This window comes from Cervus elaphus, chromosome 23 (genome assembly GCF_910594005.1).
Source record: "Cervus elaphus chromosome 23, mCerEla1.1, whole genome shotgun sequence".
Lineage (NCBI taxonomy): Eukaryota > Metazoa > Chordata > Mammalia > Artiodactyla > Cervidae > Cervus > Cervus elaphus.
Window position 1 is genome coordinate 50666899 of NC_057837.1, and position 15971 is coordinate 50682869.

The 15971-nt window shown below is 42.9% G+C and overlaps 1 protein-coding gene and 4 long non-coding RNA genes across 7 annotated transcripts in view; 3 read left to right on the forward strand and 2 right to left on the reverse strand.

Moving 5' to 3' along the window:
* Positions 1-15971, forward strand: part of LOC122681294 (sodium- and chloride-dependent glycine transporter 1-like) — a 42196-nt gene that overhangs the window by 3036 nt on the left and 23189 nt on the right. The gene's annotated exons all lie outside the window — the stretch shown is intronic.
* Positions 75-12170, forward strand: LOC122681298. The gene is made up of 3 exons (XR_006336928.1): positions 75-293; positions 11297-11305; positions 12160-12170. It is a non-coding gene; the product is annotated as an uncharacterized LOC122681298 (long non-coding RNA).
* LOC122681296 lies at positions 6817-9800 on the forward strand. Its single transcript, XR_006336926.1, has 3 exons — positions 6817-7112; positions 9608-9645; positions 9747-9800. It is a non-coding gene; the product is annotated as an uncharacterized LOC122681296 (long non-coding RNA).
* LOC122681300 lies at positions 7132-7354 on the reverse strand. Its single transcript, XR_006336930.1, has 2 exons — positions 7296-7354; positions 7132-7198 (listed from the first exon to the last, which is right to left on the reverse strand). It is a non-coding gene; the product is annotated as an uncharacterized LOC122681300 (long non-coding RNA).
* The window catches only part of LOC122681297, a 27027-nt gene continuing 22058 nt past the window's right edge, over positions 11003-15971 (reverse strand). Inside the window, exon 4 of the long non-coding RNA XR_006336927.1 lies at positions 11003-11173. This is a non-coding gene — a long non-coding RNA (uncharacterized LOC122681297). The remainder of the gene's footprint in view (positions 11174-15971) is intronic.

Below are 15971 nucleotides of genomic sequence, written 5' to 3' on the forward strand. Positions count from 1 at the left end.
GAGGTCAGTGAATGCGTTGTTTACAATTTTTATTAGTGGGTGAGATTTTCGAATGTTGGTCATTAGTGTTCTTGTAGTTGAATGACAATGATGGTTTTTCATATCATTAGTTGTGGTTAGATTCCATGCGGGAATAATGATAACATACATTGTATTTATTTTAAGTATCATTTTTGTGCTTGGTTTTGTAGGATTTTCTTCAAAACCTTCACCTATTTATGGGGGATTGGGTTTAATTGTGAGTGGTGGGGTTGGCTGTGGTATTGTATTAAATTTTGGTGGGTCTTTCTTGGGTTTAATAGTATTTTTTATTTATTTAGGGGGAATAATAGTAGTTTTTGGTTATACAACAGGCATGGCTACAGAGCAGTATCCTGAGATTTGGGTCTCTAATAAGACTGTTTTAGGGGCGTTCATTACTGGTATATTAATGGAGTTTTTGATAGTTTATTATGTGTTGAAAGATGAGGAAGTGGAAATTGTGTTTAAATTTAATGGTTTAGGGGATTGAGTTATTTATGATACAGGGGATTCTGGGTTTTTTAGTGAGGAGGCTATGGGAATTGCGGCTTTGTATAGTTACGATACTTGATTAGTTATTGTGACTGGTTGATCTTTGTTAATTGGTGTAGTAGTTATTATGGAGATTACTCGTGGAAATTAAATAGAACTGTACTGATGATAATTGTGACTAGGAAAGAGAGGAGATATAGTTTGATCAAGCCTTTTTGGCTTGTGACTATGGTTGATATTTTTATTTGGATAAGTGAAGTTGTTATTGGTAAGATATTTTCTAGTCAGATTAAGTCTAGGAGAGAGGATGCTGATTTTTGGCTTATTATTAAATTTATGTAGGGAGTCAGGTGATGTATGATCGTAAGAAAATATCCTAGTATATTGGGGAATTTGAAGGCATTTGATGGAGAATTAAATTTTAGGTTTGGGGTTATGTTACTAATTTCTAGTACTAGAATAAAACCTAGGATTGTTACTGCTACAGCTATTATTTTTAGATAGTTTTGGGTATTGTTCTTTGGGGGATAGTTGTTGGAGGAATATTGTTGGAAATAATCCTGCAAAAAGGCTTCCAATTATTAGAATCCTGCAAAAAGGCTTCCAATTATTAGACATTTGATTATTAGGGATTATTTTCATTGATAATTACTAAGGTTGGAAATCGAGGTTGTCCTAGGAGTGCAAAGAAGATAATGCGAGTGCTGTAGATGGCTGTGAAAGAGGTGGCAATTAATGTTATTAAGAGGGCTCAGGCGTTGGTGTACGATGTGTTAGCGGCTTCAATAATCAGGTCTTTAGAGTAGAATCCAGTGAGGAAAGGCATTCCTATTAGTGCGAGGCTACTGATGATTAGGGCTGTTGTGGTAAATGGCATGGCTTTAAATAGGCCTCCTATTTTTCGGATATCTTGTTTGTCATTTAGGCTGTGGATAATAGAGCCAGAGCACATGAATAGTGTAGCTTTGAAGAAAGCATGGGTGCAAATATGAAGAAATGCTAGGTAGGGTTGATTAATGCCAATTGTTACTATTATAAGGCCTAGTTGACTGGATGTAGAAAAAGCAACAATTTTTTTGATATCATTTTGGGTGAGGGCACATATTGCTGTAAGTAGAATGGTAATAGCTCCTAGGCATAATAGGACGGACTGTGCAAATTTGTTGTTCTCTGTTAGTGGGTGAAAGCGGATTAATAGGAAGATGCCTGCTACTACTATTGAGCTTGAGTGGAGTAGTACTGAGATGGGGGTAGGGCCTTCTATTGCGGAAGGTAGTCATGGATGTAAACCAAATTGGGCAGATTTTCCGGTTGCAGCTAGTGCGAGGCCTATTAGGGGTATGTTGGAGTCACTTGGGTTTAATATAAAGATTTGTTGAAAGTCTCAGGCGTTAAGATTAATGAGAAATCATGCTATTGCTAGGATGAAACTAATGTCACCAATGCGGTTATATAGAATTGCTTGCAGGGCCACTGTGTTTGCATCTGCTCGTCCATATCACCATCCAATGAGTAGGAATGATATAATTCCAACGCCTTCTCAGCCAATAAATAATTGAAATAGATTATTTGTGGTGATAAGAATGAGTATGGTAATGAGAAATAAGAGAAGGTATTTAAAAAATTGGTTGATATTAGGGTCTGAGTGTATATATCATATTGAAAATTCTATAATCTTGTGATGAACAATGCTACTGGGACAAATACTATCGAGAAATAGTCTATTTTAAAGCTAAGTGATAGTTTGACAGTTTAAATTGTAAGTCAGTGTCAGCTTGAGATAATTATTTCTTGGCCTGTGTGAATGAATATTATTGTGGGAATTATACTAGTGATGAAGGCACATGAGATGGTTGTTTTTACATAAAGTGGGTAGTTAGAGGTCTTGTAATTGTCAGAGCTTGTAATTATGATGGGGATAGTTAGTAAAAATAGGGTAACTAGTGTAAAGGAAGAGACTAGGTTTATTAACTTTATTTGGAGTTGCACCAATTTTTTGGTTCCTAAGATCAACGAATTACTACCATCCTCTAAAAGTTCGAAAAAGCCACGTTGTTATACATGGGAGCATAAAATTAGCAGTTTTTGCATACTTTTTTGGTAAATAAGAAGGTAATAAACTTCTGTTATTAGATTCACAATCTAATTGTTTTTTCAACTACATTTACAGTATAAGGACCCTAAAATGATTTTTGGATTCAGTGATAATAATAATAGGGGTAAAATGTGTAATGATATGAGGGCATTCTCTCGTGTAAAGGAGGGTGAAATGTTATTGATATGGTGAGTATATTTACCTTGTTGTGTTGTGATTAGTATATATAGGGAATATAAGGTGGTAATTATATATTTAGCCCTATTAGAATAATTGTAATATTGGATCATGAAAAAGTGGATATTACTACGAATAGCCCTCCAATTAGGTTAATTGTTCGGGGGAGAGCTAGGTTAGTTAAGCTTGCCAAGAGTCATCAGGTGGCTATTAGTGGAAGGAATGTTTGCAGGCCTCGGGCTAGAATTATTGTTCGACTGTGAATTCATTCATAGTTAGAGTTTGCTAGGCAGAAAAGTATAGATGAGATGAGGCCATGAGCAATTAGGGCTGTGGCTCCTATATAGCTTCAAGGTGTTTGGATGAGGATGGCTACGATGACAAGTGCTATGTGACTGACAGAGGAGTATGCAAGTAGTGATTTAAGATCTGTTTGGCGAAGACAGATTGAGCTGGTCATAATTATGCCCCATAGGGATAATATAATAAAGGGATATGCTATGAATTCGGTAAATGAATTTAGGAGTATTGTGATTCGTAGTATACCATATCCTCCTAGTTTTAGTAGGACTGCTGCAAGGACTATGGAGCCTGCAATGGGGGCTTCTACATGGGCTTTGGGTAGTCAAAGGTGGAGGCCGTACAGTGGTATTTTTACTATAAAGGCCATTATACATGCTAGTCATATGAAAACATTTGATCAGGAGTTGGATAAAGGTTGTACTCAGTATTGAAGCATTAGGAAGCTTAGGGATCCGATTGTATTTTGGAGGTAGACTAATGTGACTAGTAGTGGAAGAGAGCCTGCTAGTGTGTAAAATAGGAAGTAGAGGCCAGCGTTTAGTCGTTCTGTTTGATTCCCCCATCGGGTAATAATAATAAGTGTTGGGACTAGTGTTGCTTCAAATAAAATATAGAAGAGGATTAGCTCTATGGCGGTGAAGGTCATAATTAGAAATAGTTGTAATAGAATTAGTATGGTAATATATAGTTTTTTTTCATGTTAGACTTTCTTTTGATAAGTGGTGTTGACTAGTTATTAATATTAAAGGAAGAAGCCATATGATTAGAATTAATAGTGGTGTTGACAGGGAGTCAGAGAAGAATAATAATGAGAAGTTGAGGCTGTTATCGCTAAACTGATTTATAAGGAGAAGGCTTGTGAGGCTAATTAATAGGCTATGAGCTGTAGAATTAATTCAGATTATGCTGCCTTTTGATAATCAGGTCAGGGGTATAAGTATTACTGTGGGAACAATATATTTTAGCATTGAAGTAGGTTAAAATTTTGTATGTAATCAGTACCGTATGTATTTGACACTATTACTAGTAATGATAATCCTAGTGCTGCTTCGCAGGCTGAGAAGACTAGTAAAATAATAGGTATCATGCTTGCTAGGGTGAAATGTGAATTTAAGATTATTAGGGTGGCTATTACGAATAGGGATAGTATCATCCCTTCTAGGCATAGGAGTGATGATATAAGGTGGGATTGGTATATTAACAGTCCTGCAAGGGATACTATAAATGCTATTATAATATTTATATATACTAAAGACACTTCGTAGTTATGAATTTAATCATAATCTAAGGAGTCGAAATCATTTATTTTACTCTAAACTAAATACCATACTCGGTTCATTCTAATCCCTTTTGGGTTCACTCATAAGCTAGGCTTGCAGCTAGTAGTAAAATTAAGAAGAGGGCTATAGTGAGTATTGTGCCTAGGTTATTTGTTTGTGAGGCTCATGGTAGTGGTAGAAGGAGTGCAATTTCTAAGTCAAAAAGAAGGAATGTGATAGCCACTAGAAAAAATTTTATGGAGAAAGGTAGGCGGGCTGATCCTATGGAGTCAAACCCACATTCATATGGGCTTGTTTTTTCTGAGTAAAATTTAATTTCCCCATTTAATTGGGGAAGTCAGAATGCAATGATAACAAGTAGTGAGGCTAGTGTAAAGTTGGTCAGGAGGGCTAGTATAAGGTTTATTATTTTTTTTCGGGCTGTACCGAAACTAACTGATTGGAAGTCAGCTGTATTAGTTAATACTAAAAGAATATGAGCCTCATCAATAGATAGATACGTAGAGGAAGAGTCATCCTACGTCTGCGAAGTGTCAATATCAGGCAGCAGCTTCGAAGCTGAAATGGTGGTTGGAAGTAAAGTGGAATTTTAGTTGGTGGAAAAAGCAGACAATTAAGAAAGTAGGCCCAATAATAACATGTAGGCCATGGAAGCCTGTGGCTACGAAGAAGGTTGAGCCATAAACTCCATCTGAAATGGTAAAAAGGTGCTTCATAGTATTCCGAGGCTTGTAGTAGTGTGAAGTAGACACCTAGTGCAATAGTAATGAATAGAACTTGTAGTATATGGTTACGGTTTCCCTCTATAAGGCTATGATGGGCTCAGGTAATGGAAACTCCTGAGGCTAGTAAGATGGAGGCTAGTGGGACTTCGAAAGGGTTAAGTGGGTGAATGCCTGTTGGAGGTCAGCAACCGCCTAATTCGGGTGTTGGGGCGAGACTTGAGTGATAGAATGCTCAGAAAAACCCGGTGAAGAATAAGACCTTGGAAATAATGCAGAGGATCATTCCATAACGGAAACCTTTTTGGACAGTTGGGGTGTGGTGTCCTTGGAAAGTACTTTCTCGGATAATATCTCACCATCATTGATATATTGTAAGTATATTTGTTGTTAGGCCAAGTGTTAATAGGATTGTTGAGTTGAAGTGGAATCATATAATTAAACCAGATGTTATTAGGAGGGCTGATAGGGCTCCTGTGAGAGGTCAGGGACTTGGGTTTACTATGTGGTAGGCATGGGTTTGGTGTGTCATTATGTGTTGTCATGCAGGTATAGGCTGACTAGGAGGGTAAATATGTAGGCTTGAATTATAGCTACTGCAAACTCAAGAATTGTAAGTAGGACTAGAATAATAAATGTGATGAGGGCTGTTGTGGTGCTGATGTTCATTAGTGCAAGTGTGGCCCCTCCAATCAGGTGAATTAGTAAATGTCCTGCAGTAATATTGGCTATTAGTCGCACGGCTAGCGCAATTGGTTGAATAAAAAGGCTGATAGTCTCAATAATGACCAGTATTGGAATCAATGGGGTTGGTGTTCCTTGTGGAAGAAAGTGGGCAAGTGATGCTTTAGTTTTGTTGTGGAAGCCTGTGACTACAGCTCCTGCTCACAAGGGAATGGCCATGCCCAGGTTCACTGATAATTGTGTGGTTGGTGTAAATGAGTAGGGTAATAAACCTAAAAGATTTGTTGATCCAATAAATAAAATTAAAGACATAAGTATTAATATTCATGTTTGTTATTTGGCATTGTGAATTCCTATTACTTGTTTTGATACAAGTTGAAGTACTCATTGTTGGAGGGAAATAAGATGGTCATTCACCAGGCGATTTGATGTTGGAAATAGTAGGCTAGGGAACATAACGATAAGGGTAGCCAGCGGGAGGCCTAGGATTATTGGGGTAATGAAAGAGGCAAATAGATTTTCGTTCATTTTGTTTCTCAAGTGGTGTTTTGTTTTTGTGTTTTAGTTAACGTGGGTTCTGGATTAAGATAGAAACTGTGTTTTGAAATTTTTAATTGAAAAATAATAAAGAGAACCAGAAATATTGATATAATTATTGTAAATCCAGTTGATGTATCTAGTTGTGGCATGTCATTAAGGAGAGTATTATGCCCTCAGTCTCTGGCTTAAAAGACTAGTGCTAATTTAGCTTCTTAATGATTTTATAGTATTGATGCAGATCATTTTTCAAAATATTTTGGTGGGACTAGTTCAAGAACAATGGGCATGAAGCTGTGATTTGATCCACAGATTTCAGAGCATTGTCCGTAATGTTAGAAAAACGCCGCGGGAGGAAAAAAGCTGCCTCCAAGGACCGTTGGTGAAGGCCTTTATTGAGCGGTCACTCTCGGGCAGAACTCCCAGGGGCGGGTGAGTGAGGAGACAAAGGGAGTCTGCGAGGTATGAGGGGGTGGGGAGGGGTTTTATAGCCAGGGCCGGCATCCAAGCCAGGTCTTTTCATATAAGGAAGAAAGCGCGGGCTACAGCAGCGGTTAGTGTCTGAGGGCTCTGGGTCGGTACCTGATTGGACCAGGCTGCAGGGGGTCGGTCCCCGGAAGTTTAGCCAGCCTCCGGAATTTGCCTTGCGGCACTTTTCCGGGGCATGCCCCAACCTTTCATCCCGGCCTTTTTGTTATAGGACAAGGGGCGCCGGTTCTCTTTGGCTATTTCCTGCTGAACGGGGGCGACGAGGGGTAGGGGCCAGCCGGGACGAAAGGTCAGCTTATGCAGGATTGTGAGGTGGGTCTATGTCTTCTTGATTGAGTCGAGTGTAAGCTGTTAGGAGCATGGCCCGTCCGGTCGCAGCCTGTGCTATTTTTTGGACCCTGTGAAGAATAAGTTGGACGAGGCAGGGGCCTATGGTGAGGCCCATAACCAGTAGGAGTATAGGGCCTAGAAAGGGCAAGAGGTATGGGAGTAAACCATTGAGTCCGGTCCGGAGGGGGCTTTCTTGGAGCTGTCTGCGCCTTTGTTCCAGGCCTGACGACTGGGGCCGATAGGGGATGTGGAGATGCCAGTCGATGTCCAGGGCCGTAGCCACCTGCTGGGAGATCTGTGAGAGTATATTTCTTTTTAAGAGAGGAGTAGGGCAGGAGGGGATGACCAGAAAGGAGTGGGTAAATAGGCAGGAATCTAATTGACAGGGTGGTGGTTGGGTTTGGAGCGGACATGAGGGTTGGCCATCAATGCCCATAACCGAAACCTGGGAAGGACGTAAAGTGTCCCCGAAAGAGGGAAGGACCGAATAGGTAGCCCCCGCATTAACCAGACTTACCCATTACCTGGAGCGTTACCCTGGGCTTGGCTTGGGTTATCGGGGTTCCCGAGTCTGGGCGGCTTCAGCCATCGTCGAAGCTCAGCAGCTCGAAGGCCGGAGGAGGGCAGGAGGTCTCCCTGGGGCGCTCTGGTCCCCGGCCCCTAGAGGTCGGGGCCCGAGAGGCCTGGGGACAGTCACTAGCCCAGTGTCCTCGCTGTTTGCACAACGGGCACAGCTTGGAAGGAGGCCGCGGATTGGGGCACATCTTGGCCCAGTGTCCTTCTTGGCCGCACTTGAAGCAGGCCCCCGGATGGGGGTTTTGGGACCCCAAGCCCGCCGCCAGCCGCAGGGCCACTACCAAGGCCTGGGTTTGTTGGTTTAGGAGGCTTGCCTGAAATTCGGCCTCTTGCTTGAGACTTACCCTTTGGCTGGCCTCAGCAGTTTCTTCACGGGCATTGTAAACCTTAAAGGCCATTTTTACCAGGTCTCGAATAGGGGTCTGAGGGCCGTCCTCGGCCTTGGCCAGTTTTTTCGGATGTCAGGTGCGGATTGGGAGATAAAACGATTGGCCAAGGTAGCTGCCCCAATGGGGGACTCAGGGGACAGTCTGGTGTATTGAACAAGGGCCTCAGTCAGCCGATTAAGAAACATGGCTGGGTTTTCGTCGGGCCCCTGAGTCACCTCATCTAGTTTGAGGAGGTTTACTACCTTATGAGAGGACGTTTCCATTCCATCGAGGATACACTCTATCATATAGTGTACCCGCAGCTGGCCGCCACCCGCTTCCTGGTAGTTCCAATCAGGGTCGGTGTCAGGAACTGTCTGAGCTCCCGGGGGACGCTCGGGGGAGGGGTTGGCACTGTGTTGCTGATCGGCCTTAGCCCTGGCTGCCGTCCAAATGGCCTGCCTCTCTTCAGGGGTGGTGGTAGATCCCAGGATGACATATATGTCCTGCCATGTTAGGGCGTAGGCGCGGGTCAGACCAGTAAACTGCTTAATGTACTGAGTGGGGTTGGAGGAAAAGGATCCCAGCTTGGCCTCAATCTGTGCTAAGTCCTGGAGAGAGAACGGGACGTGGACCTGGGCCAGGCCCTCGGCTCCGGCCACTTGTCGCAAAGGGAGTAGCGGGGCTGGGGGAGGGGGAGGGGAGGCTCCTGGAGGGTTGCTATGGGAGCAAGTGTGGGAGCTAACCAGAGAAGAGGAGGGAGTGACGGGGGAAAGGGGAGGATACAAGATAGGGTTAAGGGCCGGAGGATCTGGGGCCGGCGGTGAAGCCTCAGGGGCGGGAACAGGAGCAAAAGAGGCTGGAGTAGGGTTAGAGGGGGAGGGGTTAGGAGGGGTAGGAGGGGCCAGAGTGGAAGGGGAGGGGTTAGGAGGGGTCGGAGAGGAGGGGGAGGGGGTAGGAACCAGAGAGGAAGGGAAGGGGGTCGTGGGAGAGGCATAGGGAGGGGGGGCCACCAGATCTTCTGGGGGAACAGAGAAAGCAGAGGACTCAGAGACGGGAGGAGTCGGCTTAGCTCGGGAGGGTGGAGTCGGGGGGCCATGGTGAGTAGGATTTGGCTAGGAGCGCACGTAGTGCACAGGGTGGGGTGAGAGCGCAACGCCCAAAAGGCCTGAACATAGGGGACCTCAGACGATTTTCCCGTTCTCCGGCAGTAATTATCTAAATCACGGAGGACGTCAAAGTCTAGTATCCCTGTGGCTGGCCATTGTGAGCCATTATCTAGGGAATACTGAGGCCAGGCCTGTGAACACAGAAAAGTGAGCTGCTTGGGACGGATATCTCCCTTTAGTCTTAGAGTCTGCAGGTTAACCAGCAGGCACGGGGGTGGAGTATTGGGGATCGGGTTTGGAGGCTGTCGATCCCATGACAACCACGGGGCGTGGAGGCAACCCCCGCTGTCCAAACGTCTTCGGATGAGTCAAGGGGAGCCGGAGGTCCGTGTAGTCGCAGGGAACGTCTTCCTCACGACCACAGGGACCCGGAAAGGCCAAAGCCGGAGGCCGAAGCCGGAGGTCTACTCAGCCGCTGGGGACGTCTCCCCACCAGCTGGTGACTGGAAAGGCCGAAGCCGGAGGCCGAAGCCAGAGGCCGAAGCCAGAGGCCGAAGCCAGAGGTCTACTCAGCCGCTGGGGACGTCTCCCCACCAGCTGGTGACCGGGAGGGCCCAGTAAGTGCGCACCCGTTACAGGGCCCTAGGAGGTGGTCGCCAGGGAGGGCAGGCCCCAAAGCCGAAGGGACTTACTCCGTATCCTGCCGTCCGGGGGGTTGGTCAGCCGCCTGGGTCCGAGGCTTCCGCGGCGGTGGAGCTCGAGGGGGCCTCAACGGCAAGTGCTGGGGCCCTCACCTCGGGCCCCACATTGGGGTGCCAGATGTTAGAAAAACGCCGCGGGAGGAAAAAAGCCACCTCTAAGGACCATTGGTGAAGGCCTTTATTGAGCGGTCGCTCTCGGGCAGAACTCCCGGGGGCGGGTGAGTGAGGAGACAAAGGGAGTCTGCGAGGTATGAGGGGGTGGGGAGGGGTTTTATAGCCAGGGCCGGCATCCAAGCCAGGTCTTTTCATATAAGGAAGAAAGCGCGGGCTACAGTGGCAGTTAGTGTCCGAGGGCTCTGGGTCGGTACCTGATTGGACCAGGCTGCAGGGGGTCGGTCCCCGGAAGTTTAGCCAGCCTCCGGAATTTGCCTGGCGGCACTTTTCCGGGGCATGCCCCGACCTTTCACGTAATACAGGCCTGGTCGAGTTGACATAAGAGTTGTTTGGTTCAGGCGGCCTGGGATTGCTTCTGTTTTTAGTCCTAAGGAGGGTATGGCTCAGGAGTGTAGTACATCTTCAGAAGAAACTAATATTCGAATTCTTATTTCTATTGGTAATACAACTCGGTTGTCTACTTCTAATAGTCGCAGTTCTCCTGGTTTTAATTCTGATGTTGGAATTATGTAGGAATCAAAGCTTACGTCTTCATAATCTGTGTATTCATAGCTTCGATATCATTGATGTCCCATAGTTTTTACTGTAAAGGATGGGTTGTTGATTTCGTCTATTATATATAACATTCATAAAGATGGAAGGGCAATTAGGAATAGGATAATGGCTGGTAAAATAGTTCAGACTGTCTCTACCTCCTGGGTGTCTATTATACTGATGTGAGTTAGTTTTGTTGTTAACATTAATGAGATGATGTAGAGTACTAGTGAGCTAATTAGAAAGACAATTATTAGTGTGTGATCATGAAAGTGTAGTAATTCTTCTATGATAGGTGATGTTGCATCTTGGAAACCTAGTTGTATGGGGTAGGTCATATGAGGTATATGGGGTTTTCACCTGTAACTTAACTTTGACAAAGTTATGTAATGTTTTACTAACACCTCATCAATTGAGAAAGACATAGTGGCTATGATGTTGGCTTGAAACCAGTTATAGAGGGTTCGATTCCTTCCTTTCTTATTTTAAGTTGACGTATGTAGGTTCTTCAAATGTATGATATGGTGGAGGGCACCCATTTAGTCACTCTAAGTTTGTTGTTGTCAGGTCTACAGTCAGGACTTCTCGCTTAGATGCTAATGCTTCTCAGATAATAAAGATTATTAGAATAACGGCTGTTAAAGAGATAAATGAGCCTATAGATGAAATGGTATTTCACATTGTATATGCATCTGGGTAATCAGAATAGCGTCGTGGTTTACCGGACAACCCTAGGAAGTGTTGTGGGAAGAAGGTTATGTTTACACCTACAAAATATAATTACGAAATGGATTTTGGCTCGTGTGGTGTTGAGGGCGTATCCTGAGAATAGTGGAAATCAGTGAACAAATCCCCCTATAATAGCAAATACAGCCCCCATTGATAATACATAGTGGAAATGTGCAACTACATAGTATGTGTCATGGAGAACAATATCGAGAGAAGAGTTGGCTATAACAATTCTGGTTAAACCTCCAACTATAAAAAGGAAAATAAAGCCTAGAGCTCATATTATAGCAGGTGATCATTTAATGTTACCCCTGTGAAGTGTTGCTAATCAACTAAAGACTTTTACTCCAGTTGGGATGGCAATAATTATAGTGGCTGATGTGAAGTAGGCTCACGTGTCAACATCTATTCTGACTGTAAATATGTGGTGAGCTCATACGATAAATCCTAGGAATCCAATTGATATTATAGCTCAGACCATTCCCACATATCCAAATGGCTCTTTTTTTCCTGAATAATAGGTTACAATGTGAGAGATTATACCAAACCCAGGTAGAATAAGAATATATACTTCAGGGTGTCCGAAGAATAAGTGTTGATATAGAATAGGGTCCCCACCTCCTGCTGGGTCAAAGAAAGTTGTATTTAAATTTCGGTCTGTTAATAGTATTGTAATCCCGGCTGCTAGGACCAGGAGTGAGAGAAGTAGCAGTACGGCAGTGATTAGTACAGATCACATGAACAGAGGGGTTTGGTATTGTGACATTGCAGCAGGTTTTATATTAATAATTGTTGTGATGAAATTAATGGCCCCTAGAATTGAGGAGACACCTGCTAGGTGTAGGGAAAAAATAGTTAGGTCCACAGAAGCTCCTGCGTGGGCTAGATTGCCAGCTAGAGGGGGATACACAGTTCAGCCTGTTCCTGCTCCGGCTTCAACTATAGATGATGCTAGAAGTAATAAAAAAGAAGGAGGGAGGAGTCAGAAACATATTATTTATTTGAGGGAATGCTATATCAGGGGCACCAATTATCAGGGGAACTAGTCAATTGCCAAATCCTCCAATTATAATTGGCATTACTATGAAGAAAATTATTACAAACACATGTGCAGTTAACAATTACATTATAAATTTGATCATCTCTGAGCAGGGTTCCAGGTTGACCCAGTTCAGCACGAATCAGTAGTCTTAGGGCTGTTCCTACTATGCCTGCTCAGGCACCAAATAGTAAATACAGGGTACTAATGTCTTTTTGGTTAGTTGAAAATAATCAGCGGTTGATGAACATAGGTAAAATGGCTGAGTGAAGCATTAGACTGTAAATCTAAAGACAGGGGTTTAATTCCTCTTTTTACCAAGTCCTGTGGTGAAATTACATGTTGAATTGCAAATTCAAAGAAGCAGCTTCAATTCTGCTGGGGCTTCTCCCGCCTTTTTTTTCTCGCAGCGGGAGAAGTAGATTGAAGCCAGTTGACTAGGGTCTTTAGCTGTTAACTAAAGTTTCGTGGGGGTGGAGCCCACCAATCTAGTGAGGATTTAGCATAATTAAAGTAGTTGATTTGCATTCAATTGATGTAAGATATAATCTTGCAATCCTTATCAGGAATTAAGTATATTGCACTTGCTTAGGGCTTTGAAGGCTCTTGGTCTAGGTTAACCTAAATTCCTATTCTAATACTGATAGAATTGGTGTAAGTGGCAATAGTATAGTGGATAGTACAACTATTGTAGGTAGGAGGGTTATTTGTTTTGTGATGGAGAATTGTCATTTTATTTTTATGTTGTTTGTAGAGGGAAATATTGTTAGTGCAGTAGAATATGTGAGTCGTATATAAAAATATAGATTTAGTAGCACTGTAATTGCTATGAGGGTGGGTAAGATAAGGCTGTTATTTTTTGTTATTTCTTGGATAATTATTCATTTTGGCATAAATCCTGACAGTGGGGAAAGTCCTCCTATTGATAGGAGGGTAACGAGGACTAGGATGGTCATTATGGGTATTTTATTTCATGTGTGTGATAGTGATAGGGTGGTAGTAGTTGAATTGGCTATGAATAGTGTGAATATGGTGGAGGTTATAGTAATATAGATGACTAAGTTTAGTAATATTATAGTGGGGTTATATGGTAAGACTGCTGTCATTCAGCCTATGTGGGCGATTGATGAGTAAGCTATAATTTTTCATAGCTGGGTTTGGTTTAGTCCTCCTCAGCCTCTGATTATAATTGACAGGCTGGAAAGGGTTAAGATTATATTTAGATTGATGGATGGGGAGATTTGGTAGAGTACCGATATGGGTGCTAGTTTTTGTCATGTAAGCAGGATTAGGCCTGATGATAAGGGGATGCCTTGTGTTACTTCTGGGACTCAGAAGTGAAATACATATTTTTGTTTGTTTGTTTCCCTTTATTTTTATTAGTTGGAGTTTAATTACTTTACAATATTGTAGTGGTTTTTGCCATACATTGACATGAATCAGCCATGGATTTACATGTGTTCCCCATCCTGAACCCCCCTCCCACCTCCCTCCCCATCCCATCCCTCTGGGTCATCCCAGTGCACCAGCCCTGAGCACTTGTCTCATGCATCCAACCTGGGCTGGTAATCTGTGTCACACTTGGTAATATACATGTTTCAATGCTATTCTCTCAGATCAGCCCACCCTTGCCTTCTCCCACAGAGTCCAAAAGTCTGTTCTATACATCTGTGTCTCTTTTTCTGTCTTGCATATAGGGTTATCGTTACCATGTTTCTAAATTCCAAATATGCGTTAGTATACTACTGTATTGGTGTTTATCTTTCTGGCTTACTTCACTCTGTATAATGCGCTCCAGTTTCATCCATCTCATTAGAACTGATTCAAATGTATTCTTTTTAATGGCTGAGTAATATTCCATTGTGTATATTGAGAGTGTAACAGGCAGGAAGGCCAGGGGTCTCCAAATGGAGGAAAGAGGCTGCAAGTGCCAGACATTTTTTCTCTCTTAAGCGGCAGGAGGAAAAAACCAGCGATATGTTTTTCCTTCTCTATACAAATTTAAAAGGAGGTTTCTCTTAAGATGCTGTGTTGCCATGACACCTGGTCTCACCTAAAGCTAACTACTTTCAAACCTTGAGTTAACCAATACATTTCTTTTTCTTATGGAAATGTTGTCTTAAGCTATGTTAATGTACCCCAGACTCTATCTTCAAGTTGGTTCCGCCAAATGGCCTAACTAACTTACTCAGGTATTGTTCCCCTAATCTATGTAAATGGAACTATTTGTTGGTATTCTGCCCTTCTACATGATTCAAGTCAATCGTTTTATGGCCAGGGATGAATTATCTGGTGCCATTCTAAATTTTATGACATTCCTTTCATTTCATTAACAGACTGTGAGTGACTATATAACATACAGCTAAAGACTAGGATGGGGGTACTCTTTTGCCCCCTTCTGATGCCTATGTCAGAAGCTTTCTGTATCTCCTTTATACTTTAATAAAACTTTATTACACAAAAGCTCTGAGCGATCCAGCCTCGTCTCTGGCCCCGGATTGAATTCGTCTCCTCCGGAGGCCAAGAATCCCGCGTCTTATTGTTCAGCAACAACCTTTCAATATGTACCATAGCTTTCTTATCCATTCATCTGCTTATGGGCATCTAGGTTGCTTCCATGTCCTGGGTGTTATAAACAGCGCTGCAATGAACATTGGGGTACACATGTCTCTCAGTTCTGGTATCCTCGGTGTGTATGCCCAGGAGTGGGATTGCTGGGTCATGTGGCAGTTCTATTTCCAGTTTTTTAAGGAATCTCCACACTGTTCTCCATAGTGGCTGTACTAGTTTGCATTCCCACCAACAGTGTAAGAGGGTTCCCTTTGCTCCATACCCTCTCCAACATGTATTGCTTGTAGACTTTTGGATAGCAGCCATTCTGGCATGTAATGGTACCTCATTGTGGTTTTGATTTGCATTTCTCTGATAATGAGTGATGTTGAGCATCTTTTCATGTGTTTGTTAGTCATCTGTATGTCTTCTTTGGAGAAATGTCTGTTTAGATCTTTGGCCCATTTTATGATTGGGTCATTTATTTTTCTGGAATTGAGCTTCACGAGTTGCTTGTATATTTTTGAGATTAATCCTTTGTCTGTTGCTTCATTTGCTTTTATTTTCTCCCATTCTGAAGACTGTCTTTTCACCTTGCTTATAGTTTCCTTTGTTGTGCAAAAGCTTTTAAGTTTCATTAGGTCCCATTTGTTTATTTTTGCTTTTTTTTCCAATATTCTGGGAGGTGGGTCCTAGAGGATCTTGCTGTGATTTATGTCGGAGAGTGTCTTGCCTATGTTCTCCTCTAGGAGTTTTATAGTTTCTGGTCTGACATTTAGATCTTTAATCCATTTTGAGTTTATTTTTGTGTATGGTGTTAGAAAGTGTTCTAGTTTCATTCTTTTACAAGTGGTTGACCAGTTTTCCCAGCACCACTTGTTAAAGAGATTGTCTTTTTTCCACTGTATATTCTTGCCTCCTTTGTCGAAGATAAGGTGTCCATAAGCTTGCTGGTGCAGCAGCTGCAAGAAGATCAAGGTTGGGGGGCCGAAGAGTGGAGAAGGATAGAAGGGCCTGAGAGGTTAAAGAACCCCAAAGTAAGGGAGTGTCAGAAGATTGGA